Source organism: Peromyscus eremicus, chromosome 16_21 (genome assembly GCF_949786415.1).
Source record: "Peromyscus eremicus chromosome 16_21, PerEre_H2_v1, whole genome shotgun sequence".
Taxonomy (NCBI): domain Eukaryota; kingdom Metazoa; phylum Chordata; class Mammalia; order Rodentia; family Cricetidae; genus Peromyscus; species Peromyscus eremicus.
Window position 1 is genome coordinate 62413147 of NC_081432.1, and position 22784 is coordinate 62435930.

A 22784-nucleotide genomic window follows, 5' to 3' on the forward strand; every position below is an offset into this window, starting at 1 on the left:
AAGAAAGAAGTCAGGCAGCAGAGGAAGACTCAGAATGTCTGAACTCTGTATAACCAAAGAGCATTCGTGAGAAAAGCCTTGGGCTCCATGTGTAGCAGAAAGCACACACTGCAAACGACCTGTAAACCGGACTTTCATGGCCAGAGGCTCTGGAGTATCGCCCTTTCCTAGCTCTCTGGTCCACTTCCATTCTTGAGTGCCTTTCTAGTCTCTAATAAACTGTTTGTTTCTGTTGTTTTCCACGTGTCCCCGGTCCTGTTCTTTGTTTCGGGCCACAAGAATCTGGACATCTCAGAAGTGTCCCTGCAACTCAGACCTACGATCCTAATGCCGTCAGAGTAGCCCAGGAAAGAAAGGGAAGGGATCAGCATGGATCGAGCCAGTATGTTCCAGAATCAGGTCAGGCCATTTTCTTTATTTTTGCAACCATGTGACCCATTTCACACATGAGAAGGGAGAGTCAAGGAAGGGAGGCTTAGGGCTGGATGAAGCTCAGTCGGTAAGGTGCTTGATGCATAAGCTCGAGGATCTGAGTTCAAATCCCCAGCACCCACATAAAGCACTGAGTGTGGTAGAGCATGCTTCAGTCCCAGTGCTGTGGAGGGCAGAGTCAGGAGGATCTCTGGGTCTTGTTGGTTCTGGGTATAGTCATAGAGGCACACTCCACGTTCAGCGAGAAACCCCTGAAAAATAGATGTTGAATACAGTAATAATAGGCAATAAAGCAGCAGTCCATCTGGGAAGGAGGCTGACAATAATTTCCTCAGAAAACGTAGCTGAGGGGGAGGAAGAGCCGAAAGTAGAAAGGCCTGTTCCCTCCCTAAGGCCTCAAAGTGAGAGGACGCATCGGACAGAGATTGGTGGGATAGTACAAGAGGCAGACCCAGCGGGGCTTAGCGGGAGAGAGAAGCGTCCCTCTAGAACCCGGGGAGGAGGAGTGAGATGGGGAGTGGAGGGAGGGAAAGAGGGGGGCACTGAGCCCCTGTGAGCGGGATGTGAGAGGAAGTTCTTCAGAAAAAAATCCCTAGAGAAATTCCCCCAAGTAATTTCAAGAGCAAAGTGTGGTGATATTTTATGCCAAAACCAGAAGTCAGGCAGTGGTAGCATACACCCTTAATCCAATCACATGGCAGGCAGAGTTTCTGTGTGTTCAAGGACACAGCCAAGTGTGGTGACACACGTCTTTTATCCCAATACCAACTATAGAGACCTGGAGGTCTGTATAGGCAGGCAGTGATGAGGAAGTGAGGTGGCTGGGTTAAGAGCCAATGAGAAGACAGAACAGCAAGGTAATAACGGCGCAGGTTAGACAGGAAGACGCTCTCTTGGGAAGCTAAGGTGATGTGATGAGCTGAGGTTAGTTGGTGGCTATTGCTCTGATCTCTATCTATGGCTTATACTTCTGTATTTGACTCTGTGTTTTTTATTTAATAAGACTGTTTAGAAATTCATCTACAACAAAGGAAATATCATGTTTTTATACATTTATTTATTTACCTTTATGTTTTAAATTAAAATAGAATTACATCACTTCCCCCTCTCCTTTCCTCCCTCCAACCCCTCCCTTGTCCTCTCCACTCTCAAATTGATAGCCTCTTTTTCTTTGAGTATTATTGTTCACATACACACACACACACACACACACACACACACACACACACACGCTGGCTCCATTTTTTTCTTGCTTGTGTGTATATTATTTCAGGGCTGTCCATTTTGGATTAGTTAACCAATCAGGAGTCTCATCTCTGAGAGAGACTAATTTTCCCTCTTTCAACAGCCATTAGTTGCCTGTAGTTCTTTGTCAGTTTACTAGAGCAGCACAATTCCTTAGCTACATTATAAATCTTATCCTTACGTCCACAGACAAGTGTAGTTGTTAGCCCTCATCAAAGATGCTGCACTCCGTAGTAAATGGTGACCATTACAGAGAACTACAATTGGCCACAGTGCAAAGATCAATGGATTGTGAAGACCTCAGGACCAATAGATGCTCCTCTGTCATGGCTGCTGTAGCTGTGACTCAGGGAACAGCACAGGAGGGGGCAGGAATGTTGTAAGAGCAAGCACACTGGGAGTCTGCTGTGAGAACGCCTTTCTTAGAAAGGATGCATAAACAACGTTTTTTTTATTTTTACATGCTTTAAGGGAGTAGTGGTACATTTCCTATCACATGATTTAGTTCAATACAACATGTATGACAAAGAGCATGGGGGAGTCAGGTACTGGTTAAGACTATAAATTAGGACCATTTTTAACTCTATGTCCCAAGGAAGCAGCAGCAGGGGGCTCGGGTCAATGTCTTCATGCTGTGGGGTCTGGCTCCTTAGGAGGACCACTGTCACAACGGGGCAGGCTCCTCTTCTAACAATAGAGCATGGCAGGGGGAGACGCCCAGTGTCAACCTCCAGCCTCCATAAGGATGTGCACACATGCGCACACAAACACATGTGCAAACACAGGAAAGAAAGGGTTGCTTACTTAGGCTTCCTCAGGCACTCAGGGGCAAAAGTGAAAGTCTCTCCAGGGTTTGGGCTGATCCAAATCCCAGCACGCCAGCTCTCCTTCTCTCTGCCTCTACCACCATGATTTTTTAAAAAATTATGCATATGAGTGTTTTGTTTGCATGTATGCAAGTGCACTGTGTACATGCCTAGTGCCTGAAGGCCTGAAGAGGGCACTGGGTCCCCTAAAACTGGAGTGGTGGAAGGTCATGAGCTGCCACATGGGTGCTAGCCACCACACCCAGGTCCCCTGAAGAGCGGCAGGTGCTCTTGACAAGACAATAGAACCGTCTTCCCAGCACTCCCCACCACCATGGTGTCTTGTATTCTAAGGGGCGCTTTATTGGAGATGGAGTTTGGGAGGAGAAAATAATGTTGGTCTTTGACATCGACTTCCCAATTACCAAAGAGAACAGCTGTGGAGGCAGCTGGAAACTCAGGCTGCCAGAAAGGCTTGAAGTCCAGGCTAGATTTAGATGCTGAGGGCTGATGAGTTGGCTCAGCAGGTAACTTGTTGCCAAGCCTCATGACCTGAATTCTGTCTCAGGGACCCACATGGTAGAAGGAGAGGACTGACTCCTGGGCTGTCCTCTCCTCCACATGGTCACTGTGTCATGAACACACGCATCCTTCCCATACACAAATAAATACAAGTGTCAGTACATTTATATATATATAATATATGTGTCCATGTATGCTTTGATGTTGAAAGGTCACCCTGGCCAGCTTTGAGGCACTTGGCTCCCCTGAGAACAGACCTATCTCTGCGGATTGTCTGGGCCCTTCTTTTCCCTTCCCTCCACCCAGATGTGCTCACCCGACTGACCCGCCTTTTGCTGATCTTCTAATTAACAAAAGAGCCAGTCACTCCATTATTTTATGATCATAGTTTAAGAAAGGAGGCGGGATGGCTTCGCGCAGGTCTGTCTGATTGCCGGATTAGCAGGCGGCTTCCAGCTTGCTTAATCCTTCTTTAATTCCTTGATCAACTTGGTTCAGCTCAAAAACAGCCAGGCACCTAGGAAATTCGGGATAAAAGCTGTGTTGTCGGGACTTAAGGACCATTGTGTTTGTTCATTAATGTGAGCCAACTGTGTTCGCGCCTGTAATGAGAGGGACAGGTACACAAAGACGCGCGGCCGGGGACAGAGCTCAAAGAATAGCAGCTGGATTGGGGACAATAATGCCTGGGAGAGATGGAAAGGGACATCCACTTGGGGTGGAGCCAGGATAAGAATGTGGCTGGACACAGTGCCCCAGGCACTGTCAGCCCAGGGCAGAAGCACAGACTGCTCAGATCACAGGGCCCAGGCAGAAGACACACTCCACATACAGAGTGGGAAATTGGTACAATATTATAAAGAGCCCATGGAAGGGGGAAGCAGAGAAACTGTAGAAGACGATTCTATATTCAGAGCCATTCCTACCTTTGGGTGTGAAGAGTCAAGGAGGGAATTGTCTAGGGAGGCTAGAGAGAGCTGTTTTATAAAGAAGAACCCCAAGGGTTCGAGAGCCCACTTTGTTAGCCGGGGCCACACCACTTTGTGAAGCTCTGCCGTCTTGGTTGTAGGTGACAGTTCAAAGCTCGTCATTCGGTTTCCAGAACTAAATTGGCGATTTGTTTTTCTACATTCTTGTCCTCCCACCCTCAAAGCTGATTCAGAGACAGCTTGGCTACAAGCAAGTATTGTGGACTAGTCATCAACCACAAGGCAGGGAACTGCCCCCACTCCTCTGCAACCTTTAAGAAGGGTCCTCTGCTGTCCCACGTGGGCCTGATCTCTCCTCAGAGAGCCTACAGTGCTACAGCCTGCCTGTCTGTCTAGATGGCATTGTTGTGTAACAGCTTCCTCTGAGATTGAAACATTATATTCTGCAGGGAAGTTCCTTAAGCAGAGAGGCAAACAACTCAAAATGGCTTCAGGAAGTCCCTGAAACTGAGCAGATTCACCAGGCCCCTTCCTGCCCCAGTAAGCAATAAAAGCAGAGAGTCCTTCTCAGAAGAGCAAAGCCAAATTGCAAATAAGACTCTCAGACAATCTGAGTAGCAAAGAGGACACTCAGACCACACCAGCTGCCTGGAAGAGGTGTAGATCAACCGAGGCACCTGGAAGGGACACTCTCCAACCTGTTGAGCTACCTATAGGTTGTGCCATGTGTTCCAAGTTCCCAGCTCTGTGAACTGTCAGCCACGCTGTGGTGAGCTTTGGTGATGCAGCTGTCTGTGAGTCAATCTGCTTCTGTAAGTGACCCCAGTAAAGCTCACTGGTTCAAGTTGGACTTTGGTGGTATCCCTGCTTTGGTCTGTTGTGGGCTCTCTATCTGGGGTGAGTAGATGTGTGCTGCATTTCTCTAGGAAAAGCTTTGTCATACAACAGGTGGTAATAGCCCTTCTAATAAATCTCGTATCCCAAAAGACAGTCTGTCTTGGTATCCCCCTTGAACCCCAAGTCAGAAGCATTTCACAGCTTCATCTGCTCCCTACACCTTCTCCAGAATGGTCAGGGAGCCTGGTGGTCCTGCTTGAGCGTACTGGCAAGGAGAGGGAGCAGCTGTGGAATGCCCAGTAGAAGAAGCTCGCCCTGCAGTCTACAGCCACCCTCTTGGCCTCTCGTGCTCTGTGGCCTAGTTTACACTGGAAGAGTTAGGGTGCCTATCAAGCTTAGGCCTCAGTCTTTGCTGACTGCCTGGCCCTTCTCTTTCTAGCCTGCTCAGCGGGGCCAACTAAGACTCCATCTCCTCTTTACTTTCCTTCCATCTTCAAAGCTTCCCCATCCTATGTGTTCTTGGTAGAGGAGAACCAGTTGGACAGAATGAACCTGGTTTAGATGTTTTCCTACTTGGTCTCATTCCTTTGGAGGCCATGCTGAGTCCCATAAGGCCTGCTTTGGATCTCAGAGGAGTGTGAGACCACCTACTGAAGGACAGGAAGAAAACATCTACTCATGTCAGGTGTGCCAGGATGAGACACAAGCTTCTTCATTCCATAAGGAGAGTGCCAGAGACTCACAGTAGCAAAAGCTGGGAGCTTATTTTAGAGCTCTGCCAGGCTGAGTATCAGCCTGAGATGGCAGGCATGTTAATGGGTGCAGAGACCAGGCTGGAAACCCTGATGTGAGTGGCCCCTTTCTTTCTGCCTACTGAGGAACCCGGAGGGGCAATCTTACTCAACATCTGGGTTTTGTCTTTTCCTCTGTTACTCACTTTTTTTGAAAAACAAAAACTTGTGTGGGTTCTTCTCTCTGTTTTACATTTTGCTTGTTTTAAAGTTCACTAGGCTCATGACCTTACAGGCAAATTTGGCTGTCAGTAACTTTCCACGCTAGATTTTAGTTCAGGTGAGTAGTGTCCCGAGTGTGGGTGAGAGGAGGGAGTGGTTACCTAGCAGGCGTTAGTAGGGGTCTAGTGTTTTCTGTTGGATTGTAACTGGCTCTAAGCTGGTTTGAGGCATCACTGAAATTGAACCATCAGGATTCCCTTCCTCTACCAGGCTTGCCTTGCATGAATAGGTCCAGAATCCCAGAATCTGTCAGTAGGGATGCTGCCCCAGCTCACTCCTGACCTCACAGGTCTCGCCTTCCTGGCTGTTTTCCCAGGAAGTTCTTTCTGGTCACCCACCCATGTCATATCCTCCCTTCTGTCCCACAGGATCTTGTTTCCTTACAGGATCAAGCTGTTCTTGGGTCTGGATCTCAAATGTGGGTTCTAGGTCTACTGGGCTATGATTGCCCCCAAGGATAGGCTCATTGGACCATCCCCAACTCCTCCCCCAGCATCTGTACCAGCTCCACCAGCATCTGTGAAAGATGCACATGGCTGGTGGGAATGCATACTGCTCTATAGACTCATCCCCCTGAACTCAGAAACACAGCTAAGAAGTGAAATGTAAGAGAGGTCTTTGAGCCAGGATATTTTTTTCATGATTTTCAAAAGACTTATTTTTATTGATTTTTAAGTTAGGCATGTCTGCACACCCGAGTACAGGTTCCTGTGCAGGCCGTAGGCATCAGATTCCCCTGGAGCTTGAATTACAGGGTGTTGTGAGCTGCCCAACTTGGGTGCTGGGAGCTAAACTTGATTCTTGGGCAAGAACAATATGCAATCTTGGCCACTGAGCCATCTTTCCAGCCTCATTTTTAGGAATTCAGAAGCTAAAATGGTTAGAATTGGAAAAGTGCAGGTATCACACAACTCAATAGTTTACATTAATTTATAGCTATGAATTTTTTAAAACTGGTCACATGGAGCCCAGGCTGACCTTGAACTCTTCACTCAAGCACTCCTTCTAAGTGCTGGGATATCAGACAGGTAACACTGTGCCCTGCAGTGCTAGGGATGAAATCCGACGTGTGCTAGGTTAGCACTCCACCAGCTGAGCTACATACAGCCCAGCCCTTCAGAATTGTGTTCCTCACAGCCGAACTCTTCCATGGATTCTAACAGCTAAATGATCAATGGCAGCTTCCTTGGAAGGCGGGAGTTGGTGCTTCACCCAGCTGCTGATATTCCTGACACTAAGAATCAAGGGCTTCTTGTGTTACAGAGCTACAGTTCTGAGTGGGTCTAGTACTGATACCATGAAGGGAGGTGACTTAGTTGGGTTGCCAGAGGAGGGCCTAGAACCTGGGCTTTAGCGTTCCTTCTTGCTTAGCTCCTAGGAAGAGGTGTCTGCTTTGGCCCTTCGTGACCGAGTCTTCTCTCGTGCTCACCAGGCGTGCCCCAGGAATCCAGAGAGTAAGCCATGAAGCTGCACTTGGCCACTGGGTAATGTCCCGTATCTGGGGCCAGAACGGGGCGTTGAATCACTTCTTCCTTCCTTACACTTCCCTTGCTGAACAAGGCACTTGCCAGGTGACTGGGAACCTGAGGTCATGAAAGTCCCAAGTAGATTCTCTTACATCCTTGCTTCTTCCTTTGGGGAACAGGATGGTGACCTGCCACTTTCTCTGCCTGAGACCTTGAATGAAGTTCAGTTAGCATGCAGGTCCTGTACCGGCCAACTCCACATATTGTTCAGACAGGTTAAGTATTCCTGATAAGGCCTCTCAAATCAAAAGGCAGAAATGAACTTAATTAGAGCTTGGAGTACTCAAGGTAGAGATAAAAGGAAAGCATCCAGTTCTCTACAGCAACAAGCTGGGGGCGGGGACAGGAAGGAGGGAGAGAGAACTCAGAGGAGAAAGGAATTGGTGCTCAGAACCTCTGTGTCACCATTAAACCTGGCCCTTCTCACGCTTGTAAAAATCTAAGTGTCCGGAGACTCTGAGGAGATTTGGTGCCCTGGCGTCCCTGGAGCCGGGATACAGCTGCTTGTGTCTGACTACAGGGACGAGGCTCAGGAAAGTCAGGAAGAGGCTGCCTCGGGCCCATGGTGTTATATGGGTTCCATCAACCTCTGGTCAGACTGACAAAGGTCATCATGGGACCAAAGCTTCTGATTCTAAGAAGCACATACCGGGTCCAGACCTGTCACGACCCATGCAGGGGCTGTATCATCTAAGTATGGCAGGAAATTGCCTCTGGCTCCTCTGAGACCTTACAGACATCCAGAATTTAGGAGTCTTAGGCACTAGAGACTCATTCCTATAAAAAAAACAGAGGGAGACCCTGAAGCCCATGCTGGAAGACTATGAATTAACCCGTTGAAGACGTCAGAGCATTTATGACCCAGTTGCTTTCCAAGGTTTCCTGAACTCACCACCAAGCCTTTGACACATGAACCTTGGAGCAGCATTTCAGATTCAAACCATAGCAGACCAGAAGGATCACCACCTTACCCCAAGAAGCTGCATGGCTTTTCTCAAAGACAGAAACAGTGGGTCAGACATGGAGGGCTGGATTGGGCTCCGGCTTGGTTCCCATTTCCCACAGAACGTAGGAACATGCTAACAGTCTGGTTGAAGATACAAGTAAGTGGTCTGTCTGCACACTTGAGTGTGCGAGAGTGTCTATGACCTTTCTTGATTTCCATATGTGCTAGATGGCCACAGCTGGGGGCCAGCTCAGAGTGGCCGTACAGCGAGAGCTGCAACTTTAATAATTCCACATCTACCGCTCCCAGAGCCTCCTGTTCCTGCCACCTCTGTCCTCTGGAGGGGACTGAGCTGAACTGGGTTTATCTAAATAAAAGTAGACATAGACTGAGGTGGATGAATACTGTCTGGGTAGAAATTTTGGTCCTGTGACTGGTCATATGACCTTAGGAAAACAATGTCACCTGTCTTAACTGTAGCCCCCATGCTACAGTCTGGACGTGACAATACAGGTGTCTGTGGAGCATTAACACCATGTTCTAGAAATAGTTAGTACAAGGGTTGTTTTTGACTGACAGCTTGACACAGTCTAGAATCACCTGAGAAGGGAATCTCAGCAAGGAACTGTCTAGGTTAGGTTGGCCTGTGGGCACGTCAGTGGGGGATTGTCTTGAATACGTTCATTGATTCATGTGGATTCACCCACCTTAGGAGGCATCATTCCCTAGAAAGGAGATCTCGGATTGTGTAAGAGTGAATTGAGTAAAAACAAGCAGGCATGTGTTTATCCATTAATCTCTGTTCTAACAGCTACTGTAAAGTCCCTGCTGCCTTGACTTCCCCGCAACAATGGACTGTATCCTGGAACTGTGAGCAAAATAGACCCTTTCTCCCCTAAGTGTTTGTCAGGGTATTTTATCACAGCAACAGGAAAAGCAAAACAAGCAAAACAAAAATGGAGACAGTTGGTATTCAGTAAAATAAGCAAATTGAGAATGATTGGCTGGAAGAGATTGCTTGGTCTGTAGAGTGTTGGTTACACAAACCTGAAGACCCAAGTTCAATTCCAGCACCTATGTAAAAGGAGGTGTGGCACAGTGTGGCGCAGTGTGGTGCAGTGTGGTGGTACAGTGTGGTGCAGTGTGGTGGCACAGTGTGGTGGCGCAGTGTGGTGCAGTGTGGCTCAGTGTGGTGCAGTGTGGTGGTGCAGTGTGGTGCAGTGTGGTGGTGCAGTGTGGCACAGCGTGGTGGTGCAGTGTGGTGCAGTGTGGCGCAGTGTGGTGGCGTGCATCTGTAATCCCAGCACTCGGGAGATAGAAATGGTGGATCTCTGGAGCTCGCCTGTTAGCCAACTTAGCCAAATTGGTGAGCTCAAGGTTCGGGGAGAGACCCTGTCTCAGACAAAAATGTGGAAAGCAATTGAGGAAGACACTGGATACCAACCTCTGGCCTCCATGTGCCTGTGAATGCATGTGTGCTCACACACACGCACCCCCACTACACACACAGAGGATGAAAGAATGAATGGGTAGCTATTCAGATGGAAACATCCAGTCATGGCTTGTATACTGTATCCCCAGGGGACTGGTTCTAGGAACCCCATCACTAATAAAATCCCATCATGCTTAAGTCCCACATACACAATGACAGCATTTGCATGTAGCCCATGCACACCCTCCTGAATACTTTAAGTCACTGCTTTTTATCTGATATCTACAATACCTAATACTAGGTAAGTGCTTCGCAAATTGCTGACATCCTGGATTGTCTAGGGAATAATGAAGAAAAAGTCTGTGTGTGTTCAGTGTGGACATGACTTTTTTCTCCAGTGTTTTTGATTCACAGTGGACTAAATCCACAGACACAAAAAGCTGGCTGTTTAGTGTGGGGTTTAGGAGTGAGGGCTCAGAGCACAGTGGCCAGTGCTCATTCCTGTCAGGGAAGCTTCCTCTCTATGTCACTGTGGGAAAGTTACTTAACTTCCATATGCCTGAGCTCCCAGTTATGGACCCCAAGAGTGAAGATAATACCACCCTTCTAATGGGGTTGCTGGGAGGATAAAATAAGCTCTGATAGTCGACAAGTCCAAGGCCTTCGAAGAGGAAGAGGCTATCCATGTCAACCACCGTTGCTAGGACACTGTTTAGATTCGTGTGAGTGCATTCCTTTCTGTGTGCATTCTGTGGAGGATATATGAGAAACAATGGGTGTCATCTCAGGGAGGAGGCTAGATGCTCCTTCTTAAAGCAGCCACACTCAGGCCAGCATATGGACCAGAGTGACACCATTATAACCAAGGACCCCTTGTGGGTAGGATAGGTTTGAGGGAGGCAAGAGTGAACACAGCTTGAGCAGCTATGTGTATCACCCTGGAGGTGCCAGTGAGGTGTCCTGGAGAGGGCTGTCTTGGAATCCAGATACCTGGGGCCTTTCTCTCTGCTTCACCTTTTAAAGACCATAAGATTGGGGTCAAGTCATTTGCTGCCCTGAGCCTCAGTCTCCTTAACATGAAGTGAAAGGAAATGGAAATAGCAGCACCTTGACTTCCGCTTTCTTGGGCTTAACCATATGCTATAAGGAGCTCGGAGGGAGGACCACCCAGACCATCAGAAACTTCCTGTGAACCATATGCTATAAGGAGCTCGGAGGGAGGATCACCCAGACCATCAGAAACTTCCTGTGAACCACATGCTACAAGGAGCTCAAAGGGAGGATCACCCAGATCATCAGAAACTTCCCATGAGCTCTTCAGTTTGCCCACCAGTCCTTAAAACTATTAGGAAGAGAATGCAAGTGAATGACCCTCTAAAGCAGTGGTTCTCAACCTGAGGGTTGTGACCCTTTAGCAGTTGAACGACCCTTTCACGGGGATGGCATATCAGACATCCTGGTTAATCAGATATTTACATTATGATTTATAATAGTAGCAAAAGTTACAGTTATAAAGTAGCAACAAAATAGTTTTATGGTTGGGGGCAGCACAACATGAGGACCTGTATTAAAGGGTCACGGTGTTAGGAAGGTTGAGAACCACCACTCTAGAGGATAACGTGGAGGCTGGGGAGATGGCTTATTTGGTAAAGTGTTTGCCATTCCAGCATGAGGATCTGAGTGTGGATCTTTAACACTCATGTAAAAGCTGGGGTACTGTGATTGGATATGTGTAATTTCACACAAGAAGCTACCTGGAACTTCTTGTCCTGCCAACCTCTCCGAATCTGTTCAGTGAGAGACCGTGTCTCGAAAAAATAAGGTGGAGAGATGAAGGAAGATACATGAAGACAACTTATGGATTCCACACGAGTGTACACAAATATACACTTGTATTCACATGAACACACACTCATGCAAGCATACATGAGTGTGTGCACAGATGCATGCGCACGCACACACACACACACACACACACACACACACACACACACACAACAATCACCTGGGGAGGGGACAGTCTCCACTTATCTCACCATACACCTGGAGGTTCCACGTCTTTGAGTTTAAATTCCCACTCTCACACTTGATGTGAATCTTGTGGCGAATAGCTGGCTTTGTGTCCCAGCCCCACCACAGCATTCTGTGCTCCGGATGCCATAGCTAGTGAGGGCCGAGGTCATGAGCTCTGTGGGCCTTCAGGAAGAAGACACAGTCCATGCCAGGCCTCTCCTCTAGTTGATGATGAGGTCTTTCTGCCCAGTTTCTGGCCTTCTGGGTCTCCTGCATCTCCTCTGAACTGTTGCTGAAGCCCACCCACCTCTGCTCATCACCCCCACAAAACTTGCCTCTATTCTCCTCCCTCTACCCAGGAACCACAGGTAATCACTTTGCATCCACTTCCGCATTTCCACAAACAGTAGCTAGCGGTGTGTTTCTGAGGAGAGGAAAAAAACCCCAGTGTTTAAAATGTTGAGCCTCTCAGAAATTATTATTCATGAAGTTTTGTGCAAGCATTAGAATTTTCCCTCCAGGCTGAGAGCCCCTGCTGGAGTGAACTTAGCCGAAATGTGGCCTTTATTTCCCGCCGTTCTTATTTTTTTTCTTCCACTTTATTTTGTCCCTGTATTTATGAGTACTGAACATATTCAGGATCTAACGTGACAAACGCTCATGGATGTGACATGGCTGAGCTTTGTCATCAGCAGAAGGAGATGTCGGAAGGAGGACACGTGTGATGTGGCTGCTGGGACAAGCGTGCTCATGTAAGGGGGTGGGCTTCCTCTGGGGTGGGCAGAACAGCCTGTCCTCAAGAAGCCCTGCTCTGAGGGGTCACATCTTCTCTTCAGGAAGCTTCTGTTTGAGAGAGCCTCATCTTGAAGGGAGATAGTCCTCATCCTCTGGGGACTTCAGTTCTTGTTTTACAGATAAGTTGTTTGTTTGTTTTAATAAATGCCTTTCTCATGGGCAAATGTATCTACTGGTCCCAATTTACTGGGAAATTGAGTTGATTGGCTAATTAATTTGACAGATGTTTATTGGAGATGTTTCACAGTCAAGACTCTGGCACTGGCAGCGGACATGTTCCTTAAAGCTACTGCTCCAGCATCGCCATTTTGCTGTGGAGCCCTCCAAAAGAAAGAAAGAGGAGGCAGATGAGCATTGAAATCAGAACACAGGAACCTCTGAGAAGTCTGCTTCTCACTCACTCGTCTTTGTGTGTATTTAGTGAGCAGTTTTGGAAATCCTCTTGATTATGTTCAAAGTTTGGGGAGAGATGGCAGGAGACATAATTCCTGCTCACAGCAGCTCTGGGTCATGTAGAATGTTCAGCACCCCCACTTTGGAAACTCCAGAGTTTAGAGACGAATTCAATTGGAGGTCTGTGGTCTTGGCCCCACTCCAGAGGTAGCATCTGCTTTGGCAAAGACCCAGGTCTTCTGAGAAGACTTCGGAACACCCCAGATCTGTCCAATCTCCCTCACAGGGGCTTTCCTTTATATTTATTCAGCTTTTCTACAACCTCCTTGCTGCAAAATAATCTCATCTTTATTTATGGGTGCTCCGTAGGAGCTGTCCATTTCTTACACACCCGTATAGATTGCCCCTGCCTCGCTGCCTTCCTGTGGCTCAGTAGTCCAGCCTTCCCTGTGATGTCTGTGCCTTGCAAAGCCCGCCGTTGATCACAAGCGAGGCTTCCTGCTGTCCAGAATCAGAACCTGTGAGGTCTTCATTTCACCCTGCAAAGCCGTGCTGCCCTCGGGGCGGGGTGAGGGGCTGGAGGGCGATACATCAGCCTTTGAAAACTCCAACAATAGCCACAGGACTTGACCTGAGCTGAGGGGTCAGGATGAGGTGGACTCACCTGTGGTTGGACCTACTGATCACAGCAGTGGACTCCTGAGTGGTGGGGAAATGGCTCAGTTGGTGAGGACCTGCTCTGCAAGCAGGAGGAACTGAATTTGAATCCCTATTGCTGCATACAAGCCGGGCATGGTGGCACAAGCCTGTAACTCTAGCTTGGGATGGGGAGGGTGGGGTAAAGGCAAGCAGACTCTTGGAGCCAGCCAGTCTAGCCAATCCGTAAGTTCTGGGCGAAGTGAGAGACTGCCTCAAGAGATCAGGTGGAGAGCAGAGGGGAAAGATACTTGATGTCAACATCTGGCCTCCAGATGTACATGCATACATGCTCACTCACATGCACACACGTACACGTGAAACAGTCTCTTTATAGCCAATATGAACTGAACTTCAGGGCTGTCTGGGTAATAATACAGGTCAAGTTGCTGTAACAGAGGCTCAGAAGAGAGTGGTTGACATAAGAAGGAGTTCATATCTCTCCAGAGACAGGCTGGGATCTAGTGACTGACTCAGGTGTATCAACCCTATGACACTGTGACATCATGTTGCCATCTACAAAGTTGACACTGGAGGATTCAGCAATTTAGTAACAGAAAAGAGTATAAACATATTGAATAATATGATTTTAAAGATTTTAAATTTCTGTGTGTGCGTGTGTGTGTGTGTGTGTGTGTGTGTGTGTTATGAGTGTTTTTCCTGCAGATATGTATATGTACCATGTGTGCTCAATGCTGAAGAAGGCCAGAAGAAGGTGTTGGATCCCTTAAAACCGGGGTTACAGACAGTGTGTGCTGCATGTGGGTGCTGGGGATGAGTGGATGACCAGAAAATATCCCATTAAGTGAGTTAATCCACTAACGTTTGCTCTGTCGTGAAGTTGCTGTGTGACTGTAGGCGAGTCTCTTTACTTCTCTGGGCCACATTTTCACATCTACAAAGAGCAGCAAGGTTACCAGCTGCAGATGAGCCTTATTATGTTAATGCCCTCTGAATCGAAAGGAGCAGCGAGAGCTTAGAGAGCAGCTCTTACCTTCTTTACTGCTTTTCAAAAGGCCCAACTAGGAACAGTCCACGATCTAAAAAGCAGCAACAATTTTCTCATTGAAATGCTTTTATTCAGCAAAGTGGATAATCTTGGGATATACATTGTGTTTTCTGTTCGTATTCATTAAAGCTGTTTTCATTTTGGATTCAACACGCAGGTTCTGAGTATTTGTTCGGAATTGGCACTGTGGGGGAAAAACAAAATAGTAAGATGGGGGGAGAAAGGAGAAAAGGAAAAGAAAATAAAGATTGTATCTCAGCTGGTCATTGGATGGCTGAGAGAATGGAGAAGGACAGTGACTGCGCCTTAGTGCCAGGAAATGGACATGGCCCTGCCTTCATGCACTTGATGGTTACTGTGGCTGCCAATTGGAAAAAGCATCCAGAGAAACACTGTTTCATCTCATGTCAGAAATGTCACCCATGAGGGGAAACAGGTGGAACTTCCTAGAGACTTATGAAAGTGGAGAGACTTGGAAGCCATGTGTGAAACCACAGTGGGCCTATGTATTTTTCATGTCTTTCTACCCAAAATCACTTTACAAATATTTATAAAGAGCATAGAAGTTGTACAATGGACACTCACCATTTTGATTCATAATTAATAGCCTGCTCTGTTTGTTTGATTACATAATCTTTCCCTCGGTCTAACCCTTATCTGTCTATTAATCCACTCCATTCTTACATACTAAATTTAGAGTTAGTTTGGATGGCGATGCATGCCAGCCCTAAGCACGCACTTCATGCCACTGGCACATGTCTACAGTGGTAGAACACATGTCCTTATCAAAGCATACCACCCTCCTGCTCCCTCTCAGTATATTCCACACCAACTACAGGCAGTACTGTTCTGGTGTTTGGTACCACAAGGATGTGTCCATTCTAGAGTGGCACACAAGTGGGATCGCTCAGCACATCTGTCTTGGAGCAGGGCTGCTTCAGCTGAGCAGAGCGGCTTCGACCCTCATCCACACTACATCAGAGATTTCTTCCTCTGCATTGTTGGGAGGTGCCTCCTGTTTGTGTATTACAATCTGTATTCGTTCTGCCACTAAAAAATAATTTGGACTGTTTCCAGTTTGAGGTTATTAAGAAAAGCTCAATGCTGAGTGGTTTTGGACAAATCCTTTTGAGGTTTATGCATTTTCGTTTCTCTTGGGTAAACACCTCAGGGAATTACTGGGTCATAGGTTGAGGCGTATTTGGTTCTATACAAATCTCATAGGCTATTTTCCAAAAGTGGCTACAGCATTCTCATTCCCATCACCCCTGGGAGAGAGTTCTAGTTGCTCTCAACCCTCAGTAACATTTGGTGGTGTTGGCCTTCTTCGTTTTTAAAGGTTTATTTTTATTACTTTAATTGTGTGTGTGTGTGTGTGTGTGTGTGTGTGTGTGTGTGTGTGTGCCTGTGTTTGAGTGTGTGCATATGAGTGCAGTGCCCACAGAGGCCAGGGGAGGTTGCTGGGTCTCTGGGAGCTGGAGTTGCGGGCTGTTGTGAGTTACCTGATGGGCTTGTTGGGAACCAACCTCAGGTCCTCTGTAGGAACAGTATGTACTCCTAACTTCTGAGCAGTCTGCCCAGTCCCCTTTTAATTACTGAAGTGCTTTGTCACTATAATCACAATGGTTTTAATTTTGCTTTCCCTGGGGGTTAATTGATCGATCACTTGCCCCATGTGCCCATGGGTCATCTGTATTTTCTTCCTGAACTGTTAGCTTCTTTGTTGCTTGTCAAAAGTGGATTGGTTAGTCTTCTAATGGTTGGACTGTAGCCGTCAACTGTAGGCAGGTTACTTCAGGCATGTCTTCCTTTTCCTGTTGCTGTGAAGGACACCCTGACGAAGACGACTGAACGGAGAAAGGGATTTAGTTCATAGTTCAGCCTACACTCCGTCATGGCAGGGAAGTCGAGGCAGCCGAAGCTTGGAGCAGCTGGCCATGTGGCACGGGTGAATGCCGGCTAGCTCCCTGTCTCCACCCACACAGTCCACGACCTCAGGAGGCAGACGGTGCCACGCAGCATAGGTGAGTCTTCCCACCTCAAGGCAAGAGAGATAATGTCCCCCAGGCATGCCCAGAGGCCCATCTTCTAGGTAATTCTAGATTCTGTCCAGTTGACAATCTTATTTATGGACCATCATGAGGTAGAGGAGGATTTCATTATTAAGAGACTGAAAAGGGAGCAGTCCCCACCAGAGAATTTCTACACACCTGTCTCAGACATCATCCAAACAGAAAAAAACCTCACCTCTTGCCACCCTGTGAGCCTCTAGTCTGGAGTCTGATTGACCAGTCAGAACTGCCCTGATTAGCATGATCCTCATTCACACGGCAGGGACCGCATAATTGAAAATGCCCTGCACAGCTTCTCACACTTACCTCCTTGGACTACACTACTCTCGTTTACACAATGAGAAGCACACTTGGGGAAACCACACTAAAAGTGGCTCCCCTGCCACCCCAGACCCTGTGGCCTCCTGGTCCTGCCCATGCTCTGGGTACTGCCCAGTCCACTCCCTGCTGCAGTCATCCAAATAGAGCAGTCTTTCTGTTGTGTGCCTTCGGGGTGGATCCTTCTCCACCGCCAGTCTCTTTCCTATCATAGTCTGTGGCGTGTGTGGTACAGCCTGTCTTTTGTCAGTATAAGCAGCAATCCTCTTATTCGATGAATCAAATCTCTGGTCCTGGGTCTGGCTGAAGGAACTCTAGATTTTACCTTTCCTGCATCTCTTGAACCAGAAGCAAGGCAGGCTGTAAACTGGGCACTGGATGACCTGTTCCAGGAACCCAGCTCAGCTATTGATTTATGTGTGATCGGGAACAAATCTTCAAGTTCTCATTTACTTATCTATAAAACACACGCGCACACACCACCTCAGATTAACTGTGAATCCTCAAGGAGGCGGAGCCTCTGAGCACACTGCAGGACCTCAGCCTGGATCAACTCCTTTCTCTCTCTTCCTCTGGGACAAGAGACTGTCCTAATCGAAAGTTGGCTTGCTGAGCTCTGACCGAGGCCCCAGATGCTGTGACAGTACAGAGTGGGGCCCACTCATCCACTCTGGGGCTTCTGCTTCCCTGAACTAGTGAGGCTTCCCGACTTCCTGTCCTGTAGCAAAGAGTTCCTGGAGCCTGACTGGTGGGAGCCGGGCCCTATGGGTCCTGGCTGGGCTTTTCCCACGAACCCACGACCTGCTTGGAGCAGGCCTTCCCTTCCTCTCCTGCAAAACCAGGAGGCAGCATGAACTTTTTCATGCTTTCTTTCTGGATTTATTTATTTATTATTATTATTATTATGTGTGTGTGTGTGTGTGTGTGTGTGTGTGTGTTTGTGCACCTCAGTATATGCACGTGCACCCCACATGTGAAGGTACCTGCAGAGGCCAAGAGGGCGTTGGATCCTCTGGAACTGGAGCTTTAGGCAATTGTGATCCACCTGATGTCTGGGCTGGGAACTGAACCGAGGTCCTCTGCAAGAGCAGATGCTCTTAACTGCTGGGCTCTCTCTTCAGCCTGCCTCTTGCCCTTCCCCCTTTTCTTCCTTTCTGTTTGACAGGGTCTCATGTAGCTCAGGCTAACCTCAAACATAGCCGAGGATAACCTTGAGCGTTTGATCTTCCTGCTTCTCCCTCCCGAGTGCGGGGATCGTTGGTGCACATCAGCCCAGCCGGCTCCATGGAGGAATTTCTAAGATCTTTTCTGGCTCAAACATTCGGTCTTTGCAAGTGTCTGGGGCCCCTGATGAACACTGGACCACAGCAGGGAGAGCCAATTTCAAACAGAATCGACCATTAGATTGGCAGGAATTTCTGAAGCATTTTATGTGTTCTGATGTTTGGAGAGGTGCGTGCACGGGGTGTGGGCAGAGGCTCAAGGGATGGATTAGAGGAGGCATCACCACTCAGTCTCCATCAGTCCTGGAGTTTTATAACAGGAATAACCTTGATGGGGAAGGTACTAACGTTCTTAAAGACAAAACGAAAACAAAGCCGCTGCATACCCATCCAGGCAGATACCTCTGGGCTCAATTTTTCATTAATCAGCTTCTTAGCGGGTATGTCAGCAATGAGTCTCTGAATTACCCAGATCCTGGACTGTGGGGAAGGCAGTCTGGCTTCCCTGAGGCTTTTGTCTACTTAGAAAACATCTCTGCTCCTGGGAAGGTGTTTGGAAGTCAGTGAGCTGAAACCACACCCTTCCTTTAATTTGCCCATCCTAGGCCTTCAGAGAGGGATTTGTACTGACTGTCCCCAGCAGGGGAGGGTCCCCAGCAGGGAGGGTCTCCAGCAGGGGAGGGTCCCTAGCAGGGAGGGACCCCAGCAGGGGAGGGTCTCCAGCAGGAGAGAGACTTCTCCAGTGCGGTCCTGAGACCTGTTGGCCCAGCCTGGGGAACTCCTTCGGCCCCAGCTAAGTGAGGCCAGTGTGTTGCCAGGGGGGGTTTCTGGGGTTCTGTGATTTTATGTCCAGCATCTTTGTGACTCAAACCGTGAACTGAACAAGGCACAGAATGGCAAAAGTGAAAGCATGAAATTCCTAAGAATGGAAAGGAAAGCCAGGTACCCAGGAGGAATCTGCCTGACTCCATCCCTTGAAGGCAGGAGCCATTATGCTGTATTGTTAAAAATAAGTTTCTATTTACTATAAGAGCTCAGTTGCTCTCTGGTTCCTGGAACAAGACCTTCCTAGACCCATGACCTTGACTTGTTTTTGAGACTATCCTTACCCTCCCTGACCCCTCCCTAATCACATGGGGGTAGCCACATGATGTTTTTTTGAGATTTTTTTTTCTGTGTTTCCTTATTGCCCCATGTCTCTCTTCTGTAAAACTTTTGTGACTTTTGTGACTTTCCTGTTTAGAAGAGGCCTGCTTTCTTTAACCTGATTTAAGAGGCAGTTACTGGCCAACTTTTGGGTGCATCCCAATAAAAACCAGACTTGCTTCAAATTTGGCTCAAAATGTGGTAGTGGTCCTCTCGCCATTGGATTAACACCTGCTCCAGAGCGGAAGAAAGATAGAGAGAGACTCAGGAGCTGGGTTCTCTGGGTTCGGGGAAGGACACCATTCTCACAGACTTTTCTCTGGTGTCATAGGTGTCTGGCTTTTCTGTTTCTTGGAGTTGGTTTGCACCAGGGCAGACATGGGCGTCTAAATGCAGTGGCTGTGTCTCAGAGTTAACCTTCCTACAACTCATGGGCCCACATCTGGTCCCATCCTCCCACCTCAAGCCCAAGGCGGCAGTGACAGCTGCTCTTGTCCTTCCAAGGATGGCAGAATTGTTCATGGAAGTCTTGAGCATGCTACTTTGAGGTCTCAGTTTCTTCCTCTGTCAAGATGAGGAGGTGGTTGTTGGGGTCCACAGAGGTTTCCTAATGAGATCTGAGCTTGTTTTACCCAGCAGGGCTGCCTAAGGGAATGAATTGACCACGTGTGTGGTTACTAGGTGTTTGGATGGGTGTGCACTTGGCTGTGCTGTGGGGTATGCTTTGATCTAGCAAAGGGGAGGTTGTTTGCTCCACCCCTTGGCATTCTTTAAAAGCCCTTTAGCAGAAACAGAAGGGGCTGGTAGGTTTTGACCTAGGCCCTCCTGAGGCTATCCTGTGTTTCTATCTGTCTCTCTCCTCTATATGTCTATCTAAATATTTCCCACTTCTGATCAAGAGTACCCTGGGGGAAAAGTGGGGGCCGGTTCCCCACAGGTGATGGCAGTGCTGCCCCCAGAACACTGATGGAGGATCTCAACAGGACAGCAGCTGGAAGGACACAGGCTCCACACCTCTGACCCAGTAATGGCCATCCTTGCCACACTGTCCATCTCAGGAAACATAGGTGTGGGAGGCCACTCAGCTTTTGGCCACGTGGACACCAAGGGTGTGACTCTCAGTTCTCCTTCTTAGGGAATTCTCCTCTTCTGGATTTCCCCTCAGGTTTTATCCTCTAGCTAAAATTTCCCCCAATCTTTTCTCTCTGAAGCTCCTGGTCTCCATTTATATGTAAATTGGATGTCTAAGTTCCTGAGGCTGAGGAATTTGTTGAATCTGCCTTTTACATTTCCCTGGAGCTGGGAAGCCAAAGAATACAACAGAGGAGGCAATTTTTCTACCCAGGTTAGATTTTTCTCTTCCCAGACCTGACTACTCTCCCATCAGATGACTCTAGAATGAGAGGTCATGAATTTCCTATTCTAGGGTATCATTGGGATTGTCCCACTGTGACAGGGCAAGACATCTTGTATTCTTGCTGAGGCCCTTTCAGGTTTAACTAAAATCTGATCTTGTTGATGGAAAGCCAGGGGGAAATTACCCAGCTTTAGTTTAGGAACTGGAGGTCAAGATGCCCCAACTAGCTTATTTTAGATTCTGTTAAACTGCCTGCTCATGCAACCTCCCCCTCCAGCTAACCACTTAGCTACTGTTAAACTGCTTGCTTGCACAAAACCACCCTTGCAGCTGCCAAGTGAGATAACAAGATGTGGTTTTTGCCTTTAAAAGCCTCTTACTCTAAACACTCAGCACTCCACTTGAGTCCTAACTACCTGAATGTTGTCCCTGCCAGCTGAAATAAAGACTTTCAATTGGCTGTAAACTGTGTCTGAGAGGTCTTCTCAGGTGGGCTCCCTGTAACACCACAAGGGGCTCGTTTAGCAGGGGTGCTGCCACCTCCTAATGTCTCTGCAGGGCTGGCACTTCCTGGCCCCCTTTTTGTACCTTCAGCAGATACATAGAAGTAGGGGTGGGGGTAAGGTCAAGGCCTTCCTTGACAAAGTCTTCCAGCTAAAAACCAGAGGTCTGCAGCTGGAGGGAGGAACTGGTATGTAATTATCCTCCAGAGATGAGCTCTGTGAGGAGAGGGGCCCTTGAGACCATAGGAGCCATGACTGGGACTTAAGAGGTGAAGAGACAACATAAGTGGAGCCCTAAAAGGAAAGGGGGCCCCCTTTGAAACTCAGAGAGGAGGCAGGAGATAGCTCTGTAGTGGACAGCACCTGTTGATCTCCCAGAAAACCCCAGTTCAGTGCTTAGCACCCACAATGGTGGCTCAGAACTGTGACTCCAGCATCAGGAGATCTGTTGGTCTTTTCTGGCTTCTGAGGGAACCTGTACACAAGTAGTATATACACAGAGAGACACACATGTGTTCAAACTGGCATGACCTATGTGACAAAGAGCATGGAGGAGCCAAGTGCCATAAATCAGGGGTTGTTAGGCCACAGCACAGAGTGGCTTTTAAACTCTCTGTCCTGGAGAGAGATGCCATTGACAGGGTGTCATTGACAACTTAGAGCGACAAATGTCTTAAAGGGGCAGGGCCATGATCTAGCAGAGGAGTGAGAGAGGAGTGACTCCCAGTAATTGGCAACAATGAAAATACTGTGGAAGAGCTTGTCAGATGCCAGACCCGTTAGCTGTGCTTTTTATTCCCACTCGTTTAGTTGCTAGGAGTCTTGGGAGTATGGCTGGAGAGGAGGGCCGAGAGAGGGGCATCCAGATTAGTGTGTGAGGGGCTGGGAAGACGGCCTGATGAGTAAAGAGTTTGCTGTGCAAGTGTGAAGAGCTGAATATGGACTCCCTGTCATGTCATGTCAGGTCATGTCAGGTCATGTCACGTCATGTCACGTCATGCCATGTCATGCCATGTCATGTCATGTCATGTCATGTCATGTCATGTCCAAGACAGATGTGGCTGAATAGGCCTGCCATCCTAGTACCGCTGTGGTGAGATGGGAGGCAGAAGTAGGTGAATCTCCTGAAACTAGCCTGGCATATGTACTTAGTGATGGACAGTAACAGACCCTGACTCAAACGAGTGGGAAAAAGTGGACGGTGAGGAAAAACTACACCAAGGTTGTCCTGTGTCTTTCACTATGACAAACATCATGACCAAAAGCAGCTTGAGGAAAGGGTTTATTTCAGCTTACAGTCCTTCATGCAGGGAAGTCAGGGCAGGGATTCAAGGCAGGGGCCTGGAGGCAGGAGCTGATACAGAGACCATGGAAGAGTGCTGCTTCCTGGATTGTTCGCCAAGGCTTAAGGCTGGCACAACCTGCCTTCTTCTACACCCAGGACCACCTGCTCAGGGTGGCACTGCCCATAGTGAGTTGGGTCCTCCCACATCAACATTAGTCAAGAAAATGGGCCATGGGTCAATCTAGTGGGAGCATTTTCTCAATTGAGAATTGTTCTTCCAAAATGA